Raw genomic sequence first — 17,874 nt, 5'->3', positions numbered from 1 at the left:
TTGGTGAACCCTGGAAAGGGAAATTGCTGTCAGCTCAGCAAAGCTCCTGCAAGATAGTACATCACAAATTTAAATACGTGACCAATACTCGGCTGAGTTCCCACCATCTTTCAAAAGGGTAAAAGCTGCACATCAAAGGGTTGCTTCCCTACTTCTGCTAGAGCTATGTGTCTACTAGAGTACTTGCCCTCAGACAGAACTTGTACCCAAACCACCTGCTATGAGTTGACTAGGTGGGGATGTGAGGGAGGATAAAGGCCTGTTCCCTGGGCTATTGAGAAGAGACAGAAACCTTTGAGAGGTGGGACCTGGTAGAAGATACGTTGGTCCCTGGTGGCATTCCTTGCAGCAGACTTTGGGACCCACCTCCTCTTCTTTTTGCTTCCTTGTTCATGACATAAATGGTTTTTTAACCCCACCATGGGCTCAACACAACAAGGACCTCTAAAAGTAGGAGCTGCAGTAAACTTGATTTTTTATAAGTTCGGTGTATGTAATGTTCGTTATAGTAAGTGGAAGTCTGCCAACACACTGCTCATGATGGTTAGCTTTACCAACTCAACAGAACCTAACATCATCTAGGATGAAAGTTTTAATGAGACATTGTCTACACTGGGTTGGTGTAGGAGCACTGTGGGAGACTGTCTTAAGGAAGACCCTGCCAGCTGTGGGCAGCACCATTCCTAGGCAAGGGGTCTCAAACTATATAGATCAGAGAAATGCAGCTAAGCTCAAGCAAACAAACAAGTGAGAGCATGTGCATTTATTTTCTCTCCTCTTGTTTGTGTGCATTTGAAATCCCTGCCTTGATTTCCTCAATCGATGATGAAACTTAGAATTATAGGCTGAAATAAACCACTCTCTCCCTTAATTTGCTTTTTTTGGGGGGGGTTGGGAAACGGGGTGTTTTACCTCAGCAACAGAAATAAACCTGGAACGTAACTTTACCTTCTTTCCAACAAACCAGCAGGCTAAGTGTCCAGACATGCCATGCCACTGCTTTTACAGCTACAGGTATTCCTGGCTCAGCCTACCACTGGCCCCCAAGGTACCCTAAAAGGAATTATTATGTACTACTTTGCAGATTCAAGGAAACGTTATTAGGAATTCCTTAAAAATAAAAGGTAGATTAGATTTTTTTTTCCATTGTGAATTACAGAAACCACTCATAGCAGCTCAAGCAGAAAAGGAGAATTTAAGGCTAAAAACATGATCCAGGAGAACTGGGAACATGCCTCAGTGGTTAAGTGCCTACCACTCAAATTTGAGAACCAGCGTTTGGATCCCAGAAGACAAGGTAGACATATCGGCCCACTTATAATTTCAGCTTCAGAAGACAGAGAGAGGGAGACCTGGGATAAGCTGGCTGGTGAACTAGTCACATCTCTGAGAGTTCGATTAGTGAGCCTGTCTCAATCAATACAAATCAATAAAGCTACAGGAGCAATAGAAGCTGACTTCCAGTATCAACCTCTGCACCTCCACATGCGTGCGTATGCACATATGTGTGCCCATACACAGGTAAACATATAAGCACATACACATTACACACACCATTCAGAAATACATGGTTGGCTGACCCAAAGAACAAATTGTATCAGGGTGGCCATGCAGATAGATACTTTCCACTATTACCCTTCATTCGCCTGCTTGGCTCTTCTTACTTCCACCACAGACTACTAATTCTTTGCAGCTTCAGTCAACACAGGAGTCAAAGGTCCAAGATACACTACTATAGTTGATTGGCAGAGTTTGGGTAAAGTATCCAACAACAGTCTAACCACCTGTTGGTAGAGAACAGGTCATATTCAAAATGCCTTCTTCTGAAGGCAAGGCGAAAATGGACTGAGGGGTGGTGAAGTCACTTTGAGCCAACTAGCAAGACAGTGACTCCGTCTGTTCGGAAGATGGGTGTGCTGGCTGAACAACGTTGAACAGGACCTCTCGCAACACAAAGCTGTGCACAGTGGACATTTTTTAAAATTTCAATGTACTCACTTTATGTCCCGAATGTATCCCTCTGTCTCATTTACTCCTGGTCCCACTTTCCCTCTACCCTTGCCTAGTCCTCAGAAAGGGGGAGCCCTCCTCCCTATCATGTGACCTCAGCCTCTCAAGTCTCATCCAGGACAGCTTGCATCCTCTTTTTCTGTGGCCTGGCAAGGCTGCCCCACCAAGAGGAAGTGATCAACAAATGGGCACCAGAGTTCATGTCAGCCCCTACTCCCCATATTATGGGACCCACAAGGAGACTGCGCTGCCTTCCTATTAACTACACCTGAGCAGGGGTCTAGATCCTTGCCAGGCATGGTTCTTGGTTGGTGGGTGCATCAGTCCCTGCAGCAACCCCACCACCAGTATACATTTTTAAGAGGGTGATGCAATATGCTATGTTAACCAAACGTTCTCAATTCAAACTCTTTTTCAAAGACATTAAATATTGTGAAACGAATTACAACTGCCAATGGCCACCGATTATGACGTGATTTTTTTTTTTTTAATTTTCAAAGTGCTTTTGTTCATGTAGCTGAGATTTAACAAATTGGATCGTCTGACAATCTGCACATTTTATGGAATAAGTGTGTGTATGGAGGACACCAGTGATTATGTCATATGAACTAATACCTGTGAAGTCTCCTCCCCTGACCCATCTCATCTTAGAAGGCCCAGGAAAGCTGAGTCCCTAGGTCCCTAGGTCCCACAGCAACTTGGGAGCAAAACTGGGATCAGAATCATGATATGGTAGGTCTCTTTAAGAACGGCAGAGGAAGCTTGGATACATTCAATGTAGAGATTTGATTTTTTTTCCAAATCCTTGCCAACCCTGCTTTGGGCTAATCGGCACACGAACACTGTGGAAGTGCCTGGATTTTTACGATAAGGGGAGCAAGGATTTTTGCAGTACAGGTTCAGCAACCAAATCTATGCTATGCTCACAGCCCAAGCTGTATCTCAAGAGACTGGGAGTTCACACTCAGTGCTGCCAATGACAGCCCAGGAAGCCTAAGTGCTGCAATGAGCAGCCCATTCACACTGGGAAACTCCTGGAGTGTTTAATCCTTAATTTAAATCCTAATGATTATCCAGCCTATTTGAGAGTTTAACTCAGTCATCAAAGGTTAAACTGCCTCGGGGTTCTGCATTAAACAAGGCAGGAAATGAGTTGCTTAGCTCTGAATCCGAGTAGAAACCAGGAAGGGGAAAGAAGAAACAAACTACCTCTGTTCCAGTGCTCCATGTAGAAAGCAGTATATGCAGGCCACTCCAAGCCAAGAAAGGTCACCCCTGATGCCCAGGGACAGAAAGTCATTTCAGAAGGTCACAAGGATTGCTGAATGGATGGTAGATGCCACCCCAGCCCCAGTGCCTGTCTTGACAACCAGTGTAGAAAGAGAAATGGAGGGAGACTCTGTCTCGGCCACAGTGCCCTTGAGAGCATCCAGCCTGAAGCTATCACATGGTTCGAAGCCTATACCAGGGCCAGGGTTTAAAGCCACCTTCATCTGGATGGATTCTGTGGCCCAGTGGGAGGGGCGCGATGGTTTAATTTGGGAAATGCACATCAAAGTGATGAGACGGAGAACACTTTACCTAGCATCATCCTCCCAGTTAAGTAGCTCCTGTACCCACGCAAGCAAGGAGGGGACGAATGCGGGCCAGACGAAGGATGCTGGTTGATAAAAACTGCAGCAAGACGACTATTCCCTCAGCCTCTTTAAATACTGTTGATGCTAAAACAACTACCCCTTGAGATTCCTTAGAGAGAAAAAGGGTTTCAAAGGAGAGATGAATAAGGACAAGAGGAGTGTGTGAAAATGATCAAAATTCAGTATGTACAAATGTTTGAAGTTATCTCAGAAAAATCTCTTTGATTTAGAATATTAGGCCCCCCGCCTCTCTAGTCATTTTCACCCATGTAGTCGTTCTTGCCCTGTGTCCAGAAAGACCGTTACCGGAGTCCCTTTGCTAATTAATCAGATATGGGAAAGCTAGAGAAGATGCAATGGGCTTTGTTGGTGAATGATCAATAATAAATTAGTAGGAAAACATGTCAGGTGCCACAGAACTGGTGGAGAAGTCTACACAGTGTACTGCTCTGCAGCCAGCCCCTTCTGAGGGAAGAAGGTGGGTCTAGTGACGTACCCTTCTCCCATCCATCCTGAAATTGTATTGCCTGGTACTCTTTCTTCGGCTCTCTTTGAAAACTTTAAGTCTGCCCGTGTGCTTCATCTTTATTTATTTATAAGCACTGCTCGTGACCATCACTGTCACTATCTGGTATGAAATGACAAGCCCCCCAGTCCAACAGCTGGACCAACTAAGGTGAAAGGATCCTCACAAGCTTACTTTCCTCTCCATCCCCAACACTGGTGGGCCTGATGGAGGAGGCAAACACCATTAACTGTGGCTTTGCTTGGTCTTAATTACACATTTTTTAAAATGTCATGGGCTGGAGAGATGGCTCAGTGCATAAGAGCACTGTCTGCTCTTCCAGAGGTCCTGAGTTCAATTTCCAGCAACCACATGGTGGCTCACAACAATCTATAATGTGGTCTGATGCCCTCTTCTGGTTTGCAGGTGTACATGCAGATAGAGTACTCATACATAAAAATAAATAAAAATCTTTTTTTTTTTTTTTTTTAATGTTCCTTTCAAGGTTGTGGAGAAGTACAAGAGATGCAGAAAGAAATTCTTCCTATGTTTGTCGTTAATTCTTCCGAAATAAAAGAATTATCAGAGAGCCCTTCATTCAGCCCTTTTACTATAAGCATCTTTATGGTATAGAAAAGCGAGAACTAACACTTGTTGAAGGCTACAGTGCTCCTAGGACTTTGCCAAGAATTCACATATGTTATTTCATTTATTTCTTACCACAACTCTAGTAATAAATACTGCTTATAGTCCCCATGTGTACTGAGCTGTATTATATACACAGTTCTGTTTGCTGTGGTTTTTTTTTTCTTATATTATTGAAACATTAGCATTTTCCATTTTACTGAATTTTTATGGTTGTCATTTTCATGATCTGATGCTTAATTTCATTGTAAATTTTGAGTGTAATATGTTGCACAATTTCAAATGCCTTTACTAAGGAATTATTTCCAATTTGCTTGGATGTCTGCTCCATGTCTATGCTCTTTTTAAAGATTTATTCTCTCCTCCCCTCCCCCTTCTCTCTCTCTCTCTCTCTCTCTCTCTCTCTCTCTCTCTCTCTCTCTCTCTCTCTCTCCCTCCCTCCCTCCCTCCCTCCCTCCCTCTCTCCCTCCCCCTCCCTCGCTGTCTCTCTCCTCCTCTTGTGTACGTGTGTGTTTTCACACAACAAGCATGCCACAGAGACTGGAAGAGGGTCTCAGATTCCCTGGAGCTGTAACTATAGGTGGTTGCAATCATTCTGACTTTGTTGCTGGAAACTGAACTCTGCAAGAGCAGAAAGCACTCTGAATCACTGACCTACCTCCTTAGCCCCTCCCAGTGTCTCAATGTCTCATGTCAGGACATTATATGGGTCACATGCCTAAATGTGGAGATTATTCTAAATATGACAACAGTAGAAAGTTTGAAAGTGTTCAGTGGTGGAAAATTAATTCAAAACCAACTGTGTAAGAAATCTGGGGAGTTTGTGGCAGCTTTCACACGTTTTGCATGGCACAGCTTCATTGCATTCTTGGCTTTGAACAAAGAGTGCACATGCGTTGTACTGCCATGCAATGCCAAGCAACGTGGCCTGCAGCACACTGGCACAGAGGTGAGACTACTGCATGTTACGGTTTGCAGCATTTTTGCAGTAAAGACAGTTTCCTGCTCGTATAGAAACATAAGAACTTAATTATGGCAAACAAAGACTTAATGTTTTCTTACTATTATCCTTGGGCACATAAATATCAAATTAGTATATCTTTGGATGTCACATTAGAATGTTTGATTTTAAAAACTACTGTGACAGTTGCTAATTTTTGGTTCATTAAAAAGTATCACTAAATGAATTTTGGTTTAGAATTAAAAGAGAATTTCTAAAGATTTCTGAAATGGCCCTAAACATATCTGCCATTTTGTAGCACATATTTATAGGAAGCATCATTCTCAACATTTATGATTATGAAACCAAAATATCAATTAATGTAGAAAATATTGAAGATGCTATGGATGCTACAGTATCAAACATTTAGCCAAGATTCAATTATGTAAAAATAAACAAGTGCATCTATCTCATTAGTATGCAAATTTGCTTTTGTCTTTAACAGATGGTAAAATCATATGCATGCCAAAGAATTGTTTTATAATAAACTTCTTTATGATTTATTATAAGTAAATGTCTGATTTTTATACCCATTTTATAAACATTTACACCCAGGGCCACATCCATGAGTGGCAGCCTGCTCTGTTTCACTTAGGGTAGCACAGAGCAGGGGTACTCAGGGTCTGGTTGCTATGGTGTCTTTGGTCCACTCCCAATAGGACATCAGGTTGGTATATAAGGAAGGACCAATCTTGTATTCAAGCAGAGTACTGGAATCACTGCCTAGGGATTCTAGACCTTGAAGCATGTGGTTCCAGAAAAGTGAGACATGAGATGTCTTCACAGCCACCCTTGCTGCCTTTCTTTCTTTTTTTTTTTTTTTTTTTTTATTAATTTATTCTTGTTACATCTCAATGGTTATCCCATCCCTTATATCCTCCCATTCTTCCCTCCCTCCCCTTTTCCCCTTATTCCCCTCCCCTATGACTGTTCCTGAGGGGGATAACCTCCCCCTGTATATGCTCATAGGGTATCAAGTCTCTTCTCGGTAACCTGCTGTCCTTCCTCTGAGTGCCACCAGGTCTCCCCCTCCAGGGGACATGGTCAAATGTGAGGCCCCAGAGTAGATGAGAAAGTCATATCCCACTCTCCACTCAAGTGTGGAGACTGTTTTGACCATTGGCTAGATCTGGGTAGGGGTTTAAAGTTTACCGCCTGTATTGTCTTTGGCTGGTGCCTTAGTTTGAGCAGGACTGCCTATCATAATGTTCCACTTGTATCAAATGGCTGAGAAACACTTAAAGAAATGCTCAACCTCCTTAGTCATCAGAGAAATGCAAATCAAAACAACTCTGAGATTCTATCTTACACCCATCAGAATGGCTAAGATCAAAAATTCAAGTGACACCACATGCTAGCGAGGATGTGGGGAGAGGGGAACACTCCTTCATTGCTGGTGGGAATGCAAACTAGTACAGCCACTTTGGAAATCTATCTGGTGCTATCTCAGAAAAATGGGAATAGGGCTTCCTGAAGACCCAACTATCCCACTCCTTGGAATATACCCAGAAGATGCTCCAGCACACAACAAGAAAATTTGCTCAACCATGTTCATAGCAGCCTTATTCATAATAGCCAGATCATGGAAACAGCCTAAGTGTCCCTCAGTAGAAGAATGGATAAAGAAACTGTGGTACATATACACTATGGAATACTACTCAGCTATTAAAAACAAGGAATTCCCAAAATTTGTGGATAAATGGATTGAGCTAGAAATGATCATAATGAGTGGGTTAACCCAGAAGCAGAAAGTCTCAAATGGTATATACTCACTTATATCTGCATACTAGCCCAAGGGGCATGTCCCACGAAAGCCTTCACTTACCAGGAAACTGGGACAGAGGGGAGGACATCCTATTGGGACTCTAGATGAGAGAAGTATGGGAGAATGGCAAAGTAGAAGGATCCAGAGGGTCCTTGCTGCCTTTCAACCACCCAGCATACAGCACGAATTCTGTCTGCTCCTCCTCTCCTCCTCCTCCTTCTCCTCCCCCTCCTCCTCTTCCTTCTTCTATTCCTTTTCCTAGTCCTCCTTTCCTCCTTCTTCTTCTACTCCTTCCTCCTCTTTATTCTTTGGAAAGTCTATTTAAACATGTTAGTAGGTAGAAGTTGAGGTCCACAATTAGAGTATCTTTGAGCACATGATTATCAGGCTAGGTGCTGCCTCCCCTGGAGGCAAAGCAGATGCTACCTAGTTCTGCTTTCTAGATGAGAAAGTCCAGAACTTGCATGGTATCTGTGATGTTGGCAAGACATGGAGCCTTTTACTATCTGAGCCGACTTGCTGTTCTTCAGAAGACTCATGGGAAGAGAGGCTGTGGAAAGGCCAGGCTGACTTGGATATACGGAGCTGAGTCTTTATCATAAAACATGCTATAACGGTCCAGCCACATCTGGCTTTTGCTGAGCAGGAGGAAGGAAGTAATGGGGAAACACAAGAGAGACAGGGACTGTGGGCAGGAGAACATGGGCAGCAGAACATGGGTTAGGACATCAAAAGAGAGAAAGAGAAATAGCAAGGAAGGTATAGTGTAGATGTGTAGGGGCTGGGATGCTGAAGGGGAAAGCTACTGACATGGAGAAACAGATAGGATCAAGAAAACAAAGACTGATGAGCATGCCAAAGGCAGACAGAAACTGCAAGGAACACAATAGAAAAGAAAGAGTGAGCAGGGCAGCTGAGCATGGTGCCACTGTGGACAGGCTAAGTATTTAAGGGACTGAAGAAAGAAGAATCCCATTTGAAAGCAGCCTAGACTACACAATGAGTTCAGGGCTAGCCTGGGATATATAATGCACACACACAAACACACACACACACACACACACACACACACACACACACACTCTCTCTCTCTCTCTCTCTCTCTCTCTCTGTCTCTCTTTCTCTCTCTCTGTCTCTCTGTCTGTCTTTGTCTGTCTCTCTGTCTTTGTCTCTGTCTCTGTCTCTGTCTCTCTCTCTGTCTCTCTGTCTCTCTCTGTCTCTGTCTGTCTCTCTGTCTCCGTCTCTCTCTGTCTCTCTCTCTCTCTCTCTCTCTCTCTCTCTCTCTCTCTCTCTCTCTCTAACACACACAGACAGAAACAGAGACAGAGACAGAATATACACAGATGGAAGGTGAGAAAAAAGCTACCAAGAATAAGAAAAACAACAGAAAGAAGGAAACAGAATACAAAGAGCAAACCCATGGAGGAGGAAAAAATAGAGAATTGGAAAAGGTATGCAGAAAGCAAACAGTGAACGAGGAATAGAGGCAGAGAGAAACCTGTTGGAAAGGTCCATTTTTTTTTTTTCATAGGCAACACCTCTGCAGACACCTCCATGTGGAGCTTTGGAGATGTTTCCTGCATGTAACATTTATCTGTGATGTTTTCTCGGAAACAAAAATGCCAGCTCAAGTTGGAACAAGTTTTAACTGGCTTATTCAGTTGTTGGCAGAACTGAGTCCTATAACTCAAGGCACTTTTACCAACTTTAGAAAGTGTGCTGCCCATCCCTGTCTGGAGTCACTAACTACATTAGCCTGCCGAGATTAACTTAGCATTTAAACGTTTTAAAATTCTAATGATATTTCACTGGAAATTTTCACTCGTAACTAAAGGCTTTTTAATATTAACCACCAAAACCTTTTTCAAAGTATATTATTGTCAAGCAAGCTGCCTACAGATTGAGTGGTAGCTAACCTTCAGTGTCAATTTGACTGAATTTCTAGTCCTTTGGGAACAAACGTCTGGGTGTGTCTATAGAGATGTTTCAGAAATTTTAAGTAAGGAAAGAAGACCACCCTGGCAGTGGTGGGGGTCATCCCATGAGTGGGGGCCTAGACTTTACAAAATGAGAAAACATGCTGAATGTCCGTATCTACCCATCTCTGCTTCCTGACTCAGCAAGCAATGTAAACAGCGGATGTTCCTACTCCTACCTGCCATACTGTCCCCACCATGTTGGACTGTAGCTTCAAACATGACCCAAAATCAACCCTCTTGGTCTCCAGCTCTTTTTGTTACTTTGTCAGAAGAAAAGTAACCATTAAAGGTTGTTTGGCAAATACAGAAAAATGTGAAGACTATTAAGTTTACCCATAATTCTAGCACCCAACGCTGCTGATTTCAATATATTGATGGATTTTTTTAACAGATAATTATAATGAAGATAAGAGTTCATAAACCAATAATAGATAAATATGGCTGGTAGATGATAGAGATGAAGTAGATGATGACAGATAGATCAGATAGATGATAGATAGATAGATAGATAGATAGATAGATAGATAGATAGACAGATAGATAGATGAAAGATGATAGATATGTAGATAGACAGATGATAGATAGATGATACACAGATGATAAATGATAGATAGATGATAGGTATAGTGATTGATTATAGATAGATAGATGATAGATAGATTCAAGTCAGATTGGTAGATGGTAGATATAGGTAAATCATGCAATGTATCTTATATGCAGATTCAGTGAATATAATATAAGGCTTCCCCCAACGGATCTCAGCTCTTCTACACAATACATGCTCACAATATTTAGACGAATACTTAAGTCCCTCAGCCTTAGCAGAGCATTCCCAACAGCTATAATATATAATGCTCTCTGCAGATCAGATGAGAGACTGATGTGTAGGGATGGCACCTCTCTCCAACAGCCTGGATAGCAAATAGAGCAAGGCTCTCTGATGTAAACCACCAGTGTTGCCCATCTGCTGCTCCCACTCTTGTGTTAAACACAATACCTACCAGCTTTCTATTCACCTGGGGAAGGCTACCAATTTCTTGAATATGAATATTTGAGCTGAGAAAAACTCATCTTGGTTAAACAGCAAGGAACTGTCATGCCAGTCAGGAGGACAATGCTGCCTGTAGAGTTATTTTTAGAATCCTCATCCAGATGAGAGAAGGCGGGGTGGGGGTGGGGAACTCTATTTTATACTGGGGTCCAGTGACAAGCAATTTATCCTATTGAAATTGTCTTCTGCCCTTAGGTCTGGGGAGAAGACCTCACATCGATTGTAGAGCACTCCCTCACCCACAGAAGTGTCTGTCACAGCTCATAGAAAGCAGCTCAGGCTGTCACTCCCATTTAGAGTTGAAAGATGCTGAGACTCCCAGGAGACCAGCACTTTGCCTTATAGCCTATCCTGCTGGCCATGGGGACTGAAGAAGCTACAAGGGTGGGACAATAACAGAGCATCCTGAGGAGAGCCCACCCAGTGGCTCTCAGTGTGACAAACCCATCACAGTGTTTTACCTCATATACAAATTAGAACCATGCTTCAGCCCAACCTGAACCAACTGAATAGATTCTCCAGATTGAGTTTGTTCCTTAAGATGACTGTGCAGGCACAAAGTGAGCCACACATTTGATCATTGTTCAGGGGGTTGCTCAACTTCTTAGTGCGATGTTTACCCGTATCTTCAGGAGGTGGTTCTAAAACCCTCCTTCCAAATGTAAAATCTGCAGGTGTTCAAGAGCCTCAAACAAAATTCAAAGCATTTGCACATAACCTAGCCCACCTCCTATAGATGACTACAAATGCTTTGAATACTCTCTGATTACTCATAACACCTCAGACAACACAAACACTATGTCTATAGCTGTCAGGTTACATTGCTTAGGGGACAATAACCCTCAAAAGTCTATTTAAACTCAATAGAGATATGACATTTTCCAAAATGTGCATTTGCATTTTATCAAAATGCAACTTGTGGGTATGGAGAATAGTGTGTTTGGGATCCCTCCTTGGTGATTATCTTTGGTTTGGGATATCCTCTTTCCTTACCATATGGAGAGAAGAAATGTCTTTAGTAGTCAAAAAATGCAGAGAGGGAATTAGGGATGCAGCTTCATTGCCTAACATGTTCAAGCCCTTGGGTTCCATCCCCAGATTTCAACAAAAGGTTAAAAACTGCAGGAGGGGAGAAAGAGTAGGCTCTGTCACAACAATTTTAAAGATTCGTTTCAGTTTAGACATCCAGTAGTCTGAGGCTAACATCTAGGAAGAGAAGAATCACTTCTGGGTAGGCTTTTGCATCATTGAACTCCGTTCATAACAGAATTCTAGAAAAGCAATGAGTTCCAGCTCCTCTCGTCAGAGTACCCAAACACCAGGAAGCCAACACCCCCGAAATAAAACCTCTTGACTTCAGGAGCCCCAGTCCAAGAGGTCTGATGGTTTGACATCTAGGTGACTTTAGGGGACTCACAGTTTGACAGCCACAATAGGGGAGTGCACAGGTTGAAGGCCAGCACTATCAGGTGCACCCCGCAGACAGTGACATCGTAAAACATTTATTTAGCTATGTGAGGAATAAGTGCTTCCCAACACCCTGCCTGCTTTCGACTCTCTCAGGTCTCCCTCCTGGCCCACTCTCGTCCTAGCTGCTAAATTATTCTAGCTAACACAATCACCCTCCCTAAGAAACACTTTCTTTGCCTGAGACTGGGAGGAATTTCGTCAAGGAGGCAGGAGCTGTGTTCATTAAGCTGGGCTTTCTCTGTGCTGTGTTTCCAAGGGAAATGCCCCCTTGAGTTTCCATCTTACATACACAGGCAGCTCTGGTGACCATTGCTAGGCAACATGTCAGCATAAATATTTCATCAGTGAAAGAAAGCGTGGTTCCAAGAAAGCCATCCTTCAGCTCACCTAGCACTTCAGCTCTCCCATACAAAAGGAAAAAGGTGAAAAAGAACAGAGCCTCACTGTCTCTGTGTTTCCTGACATCCATGACAAGGCATTGATGGTAAAGGAATCAAGTGGAAAAATCAAAAGCCAGACAATAGCAGTAGCTGAATTAGAAAGTGGATGGAACTAAGATGCTCCCAGGTTGCTCTAACGGCTTAAACAATGACTTATTCATTTTCTCACAGTTTTGAAGACTGGGAAGCCCAAAATCAAAGTGTCAAAAGTTCACTTGTTAGTAGAAACCCTCTCTTGCCTGGCAGATGGCCACATTCTCGGTAGAGGGGAAACAAACTGGAATATCTCTGCTTTTCCTTATGAACTCACTAATCGAATCATAGGGACTCTATCCTTATGACCCCATCCAAGTCTAATTACCTCCCTCAAAGGAGTCAATTCCTAATGCCATCACATTGGGAGTTTGGGGATATCAACATGAATCTCTGGGGCATAAACAGCCAATAATAAGAATCATCCAAAAATGTCAAATGTTTATCAATATTTCCCACCAATACGAAGCTAAGATACTCTTCTAGAAAGAGAAGATCTGGTGCTGCTGGGCTAGGATTACAAGTGCGTGCCACTGTGCCTGGCTTCAACTGTCTTTTAAAGAAATATCCAAATACATGATGGACAAAACTTTGAAATACAAGCAAAAATACCAAGAGTCATTTTTTTCCCAAGAGAATCAGGATTATAGTAGACAGAATTCTAAGACGGGCCATTCCTCCGCACATGCTCTGTCAAATTACCTGAGAAGTGTGGGAAGGAGCTACAGATAGATATGCGTCGTTCTTATGCTTGCATTTTACATTCTGTTACATTATATTATATGTATTATATTGCAAATGAAATTATGTGTTACGATCCCCCAATCAGGTGAGCTGCTCAAATATGACTAGTCAGGTAGGCTTCACCGCCATCAGGTGAGCTCTGAAAGGTGTCTAGAGTTTGGAGATGAAAGAATGTTCCTGCTGGCTTAGAAAAAAAATCAGGACACCTGAACTGAATGTGCTGCCAAGCTGAGGCCGTGCTGACTCACAGAAACTGTGACAGGGTCAGTTTTTATTGTATTAAACTACTCTTGTAGTAATCAGTTATGTAGTGATAGAAAATATCATTGGCGACTGTTACTGTCTTCTGTTTTTAGAAAATCTATGTGTTGCTTTCATCAAAAGCTAAGAGCAAAGCTGAAATCCCCACTCCAAATGATAAGATAGATAGATAGATAGATAGATAGATAGATAGATAGATATGCACATGCACACAGATACATAGGTAGATGCACATTTATATATAATATATAAATATATATGTATATGTGTAAATTAGATATTAGTATCCGTATAAAATGAACTTTTCCTTTGACTCTCACAAACATCCTTTCTAACCCTTGTCAAATGAGAAGTTTTGTTTGTTTGTTTGTTTGTTTGTTTGTTTGAAACCAGAGCATTTATTTTATGACTGATTGAAATCTTCAAGTTGGAATGGATGATACAACAGCTGCCCTCTTGGGTTTAGGTGTTCTTCCTTCAAGGAATCCATGCCTGAATCTGCAGTAGGCAATATTTAGGTCCCTCATGTGCCCAATCTTGGTAGTGTTTCGTCTCTTAGCATTGGCCTCCAGTTATACTTTCTCTTGCACTTGGCAGGGTAGCCACGTTTGCCACAGTCGGCTTCTGAAGGTGGTAGGCCTTAGAGCTGGCACAATGTGTCCATCTTAACGAGACACTTTCCAAAGGATGATGTCCTTTCCTCATCTTCCTTCTGCCACTAAGGCCAAAAAAAGACCAGAGCAAACATGAGCTTTATCATAACATTAGCTCAGAACCTATTCCAAAGGAAGCATGCCTTAAGAATGGACCTTACTCTGGAAACAAGTAGGGAGGTAATATTACAGTGCCCTAAGAAAAGTGCAGAGAGATGGATATGATTGCATGTCAGTCGTTGCCTTGCTTGGATAGAAGATGTAAACACTCATAATGGTCTAGTCGCTGAAGACAGACTCCACTATGGTTAATTCATATGGTTCTATGTTTTTCATTGTGGAAAGATGCTAGTAGTGTGACGATATGGGTAAAAGAAAGGTAATGGGCTACTATCACTACTAACACAGTCTCACCTAGTTGAAGAAGGTAGATGGGAATATGCAAGTTAATAAGCGCCAGAGAAGGATCCAAGAGAAGATTAAAGGATGAATGCTAACATGGCGAGCACAGTCATCTCTACTGAACGTGCACTAGCACCTTCCTTGTTGCTTATTTGTAACACCTAATGTTTCTCCAATGATGACGGTTAAATGTGCACATTTTTTGAATGCAGAACAAAGAATTAACTATTCAATTAATTAAAGACACAGAAGATGTGCCCCTCCCTCCCCCCCCCCCCCCCGGTGTTCACTAAAGAGAGATTTGGGTTTCTATTTAACTACTCCACAGCCCTTTGACTTTCCTTGAGTTTTGCTTACTGGCAGCAGTATTCCTGTTTCTGTTCAGATTTATAGCATTGACTATACATGCTGATTCATATTAGAAGAGGGTTTGTTACCAGAATATGCAGGGAAGCCATTTTCCCCTTAATATTAATGGCATATTTTCTGGACGTAAACTTCAGAGACCAGTAGTCAATAACCATTGCTACCCCAATGCAAGTAAGAAAAGCATGGAAATTCCATTTCGAGGATGCTCATTGATACTTCCTTCACCACACTCCCAGGAGAAGGGAGCCATTCCTACCAATTTACAGATCCCTTTAATCATCTTCCATTCTCCTTAAACTGAAGAGTGCATGACCTCACTCTTTAGGTTCAGACTCTTCTGCCTACACTCAGAACCATCAGAAAAAGAAGGATTAAAAGCTTGTGTATGTTGCTCACTGTGGTTAGAATAAAACATGTTTGCATGTGGTTCCTGGGATAGAAAGGTGTCTATTGTGGAAGATCTATAGGCTTTGCCACCAGCTAGATGGTCTTCACCAGTTGTTCTTTTCTTGGGATACTTTTGGTACCCAGGAAACATTTTCAGTGTCTGGAGATAGAGGTCATCCTACTGGATATTATGGGTAGAGGCCATGGATGGTGCTAAAATTCTGTAGTTCACATCTCTAACTTGCAGCCCAAACTTTTTATAGTGTTGAACATGAAAACTCAGATCAAGACAGTCACAGACATACAAAACAGGTAGTGTCAAGAGCTTGAGAAAAGAAAAACAAAACAAAAACAAAAACAAAAAACAAAAGAGCTTGAGGAGATGGAAGCATGGTGCTCTGACAGCTCATAACACCTACACAGAGCATGACAGTGGGTATCAGCACCACTAGGTGCAGACTTACCTCTCCTGTCTCATATCACTAGGAAATAAAATGCAGCAGAATTTGAACTAGAAGCCGCTGAGGACAGCTATCACTAAGGTGAGTGAGCCTGACAGTTGCCACAGCCTGTCGCTGGGAAAGGGAAGGAGTTCCCATGCGCAACCTCTTGGAGAGATAGAGGGAAAGAGTCACAAAGACCATGGAAAGCAGAACAGATGATGGCCAGTTCAAAGCTCCAAAGAAAAGTCCCGAGTCTTTGACATTTTATTGATCTATACATGTAAGGAGGAAATACTTAAAAAGGAGAAAGAGCTCTCAGCAAGGAGTGTGCAGACCAAACTTCAGTACATGTTCCCACTAGGGTTGAAAAAACTCTGAATGCATGGGATACTAGGTGAGAGCCTCAGAAGGATACCAATTTAACCAAAACTGCTTCAGACTGGGCCTAACACAACTTCATAGCAACCTTCAAAGCATCAACTTACTGTACAGGAAACAAAATCTAGAAAAACTTAAAGAAACACAAAGTAATCTAGCAACCAGTCACAGAGGTGAGGGAAATAGGAGACAAGGACGTTAAAACAGCCTTCATTCGTGTGTTCTATATGTTCAAGCAAAAAGCACAAAGTATATCTATCTGTGTTAGGAAGTTTACAACAGTGTGATAAAATACATGAGTAGACAACTTAAAAGGGGAAATATTGATGTTGGTTCATAGTTTCAAAGGCTTTATTCCACTGTCACTTGGCCTCTTTGCCTTTGGGTATGTGCTGAGGCATCATGGGAGGAATGCATGACAGAGTGAAGCTGCTCACCTCCTGTCAGCCGGAAAGGAGAGACGAGAGAGGAGTGACAGGGGGAGAGTGAAGGGAGTGGCAGGGTGCCAGTGTTCCTTTCGAGGATATAGCTCTGTTTACTTACTTCTTCAAACCAGCCCCTACTCCTAAAGTTTTCACCATGCCCCATAGTGCCATCATCTAGCCACCAAGCCTTCTGCACATGGCCAAGATTAGGAACGGGGAAAAGACAAAATCAAGAGGATCATTTATTCATCTTGCATGTGCTGAGGATGGGCCACATGCACGTCACAGCATAGGTATAGACAATCGAAGACAACCTGTGGGTTCCCTCTTCCCACCTTGTGGGTGCCAGGGATTGAACTAAAGCCTCAACATAAGATGCTTTTATCCTCTGAGCCATTTTGTCATCACAAAGAGTGACGTTTTATTTACTCCTATGGACATGGTGCTTGATATGGCCCATGCCAAGATTACAGAAAAGAATGCCCATCTTTCCTGCAGCCCCTGTTCAGCAAAAGAGAGGATGGAGGGGCTAGATAGATGGCTCAGAGGTTAAAAGCACTGTCTGTTCTTCCAAATGGTCCTGAGTTCAATTCCCAACCACATGGTGGCTCACAACCATCTATAATGGGATCTGGTGCCCTATTCTGGCATACAGGCAAAACACTATAAATGTAATAAATAAATAAATATTTAAAAGAGAGGATGGAGAAACAGTAGAATATAATAGGATAGAATATGATGACTGTCCCCAGTTAAAGTGGCACAGGAACGAAAAAGGTCGGGTACAATACCTGTGGTAAGGGTTACATTAGGGACTTTATCCATGGGGCTAATAATAAACTATTTCATTAAAGGAAAAAAATTTAAAACCCTAAGTATGTATTCTATGTCAAGAAATATTAGGAGCTTTGGGAAAATGTATTAAAAATATATAACAGTGAGGTTCCCATTCTTGGAGGTAGCACTCATTAACTATTTTAAATGTTGCACCATTTTGCTCTCCTCACACCTCTGCAGATACCACTTTCACACATGCTGGTAGATCACAGCAATTCCCCCTTCTTCACTACTGTCTGTGTCCCTTCTCTTTCTCTCATGACTGCAGTTCTTTGTCCTGAAGCATCAGAATATATTTCCTTGACCTATTTCTTTGTATTTGACCACATGACTTGCTTTGATGTCTTAGTCAGGGTTTCTATGGCTGTGATGAAGCACCACAAACAAAAGCAAGATGGGGAGGAAAGGATTTATTCAGCTTACACTCCAACCTCATAGTA

Source organism: Acomys russatus, chromosome 7 (assembly GCF_903995435.1).
Source record: "Acomys russatus chromosome 7, mAcoRus1.1, whole genome shotgun sequence".
NCBI lineage: Eukaryota > Metazoa > Chordata > Mammalia > Rodentia > Muridae > Acomys > Acomys russatus.
Note: the sequence above shows the minus strand (reverse complement) of the source record.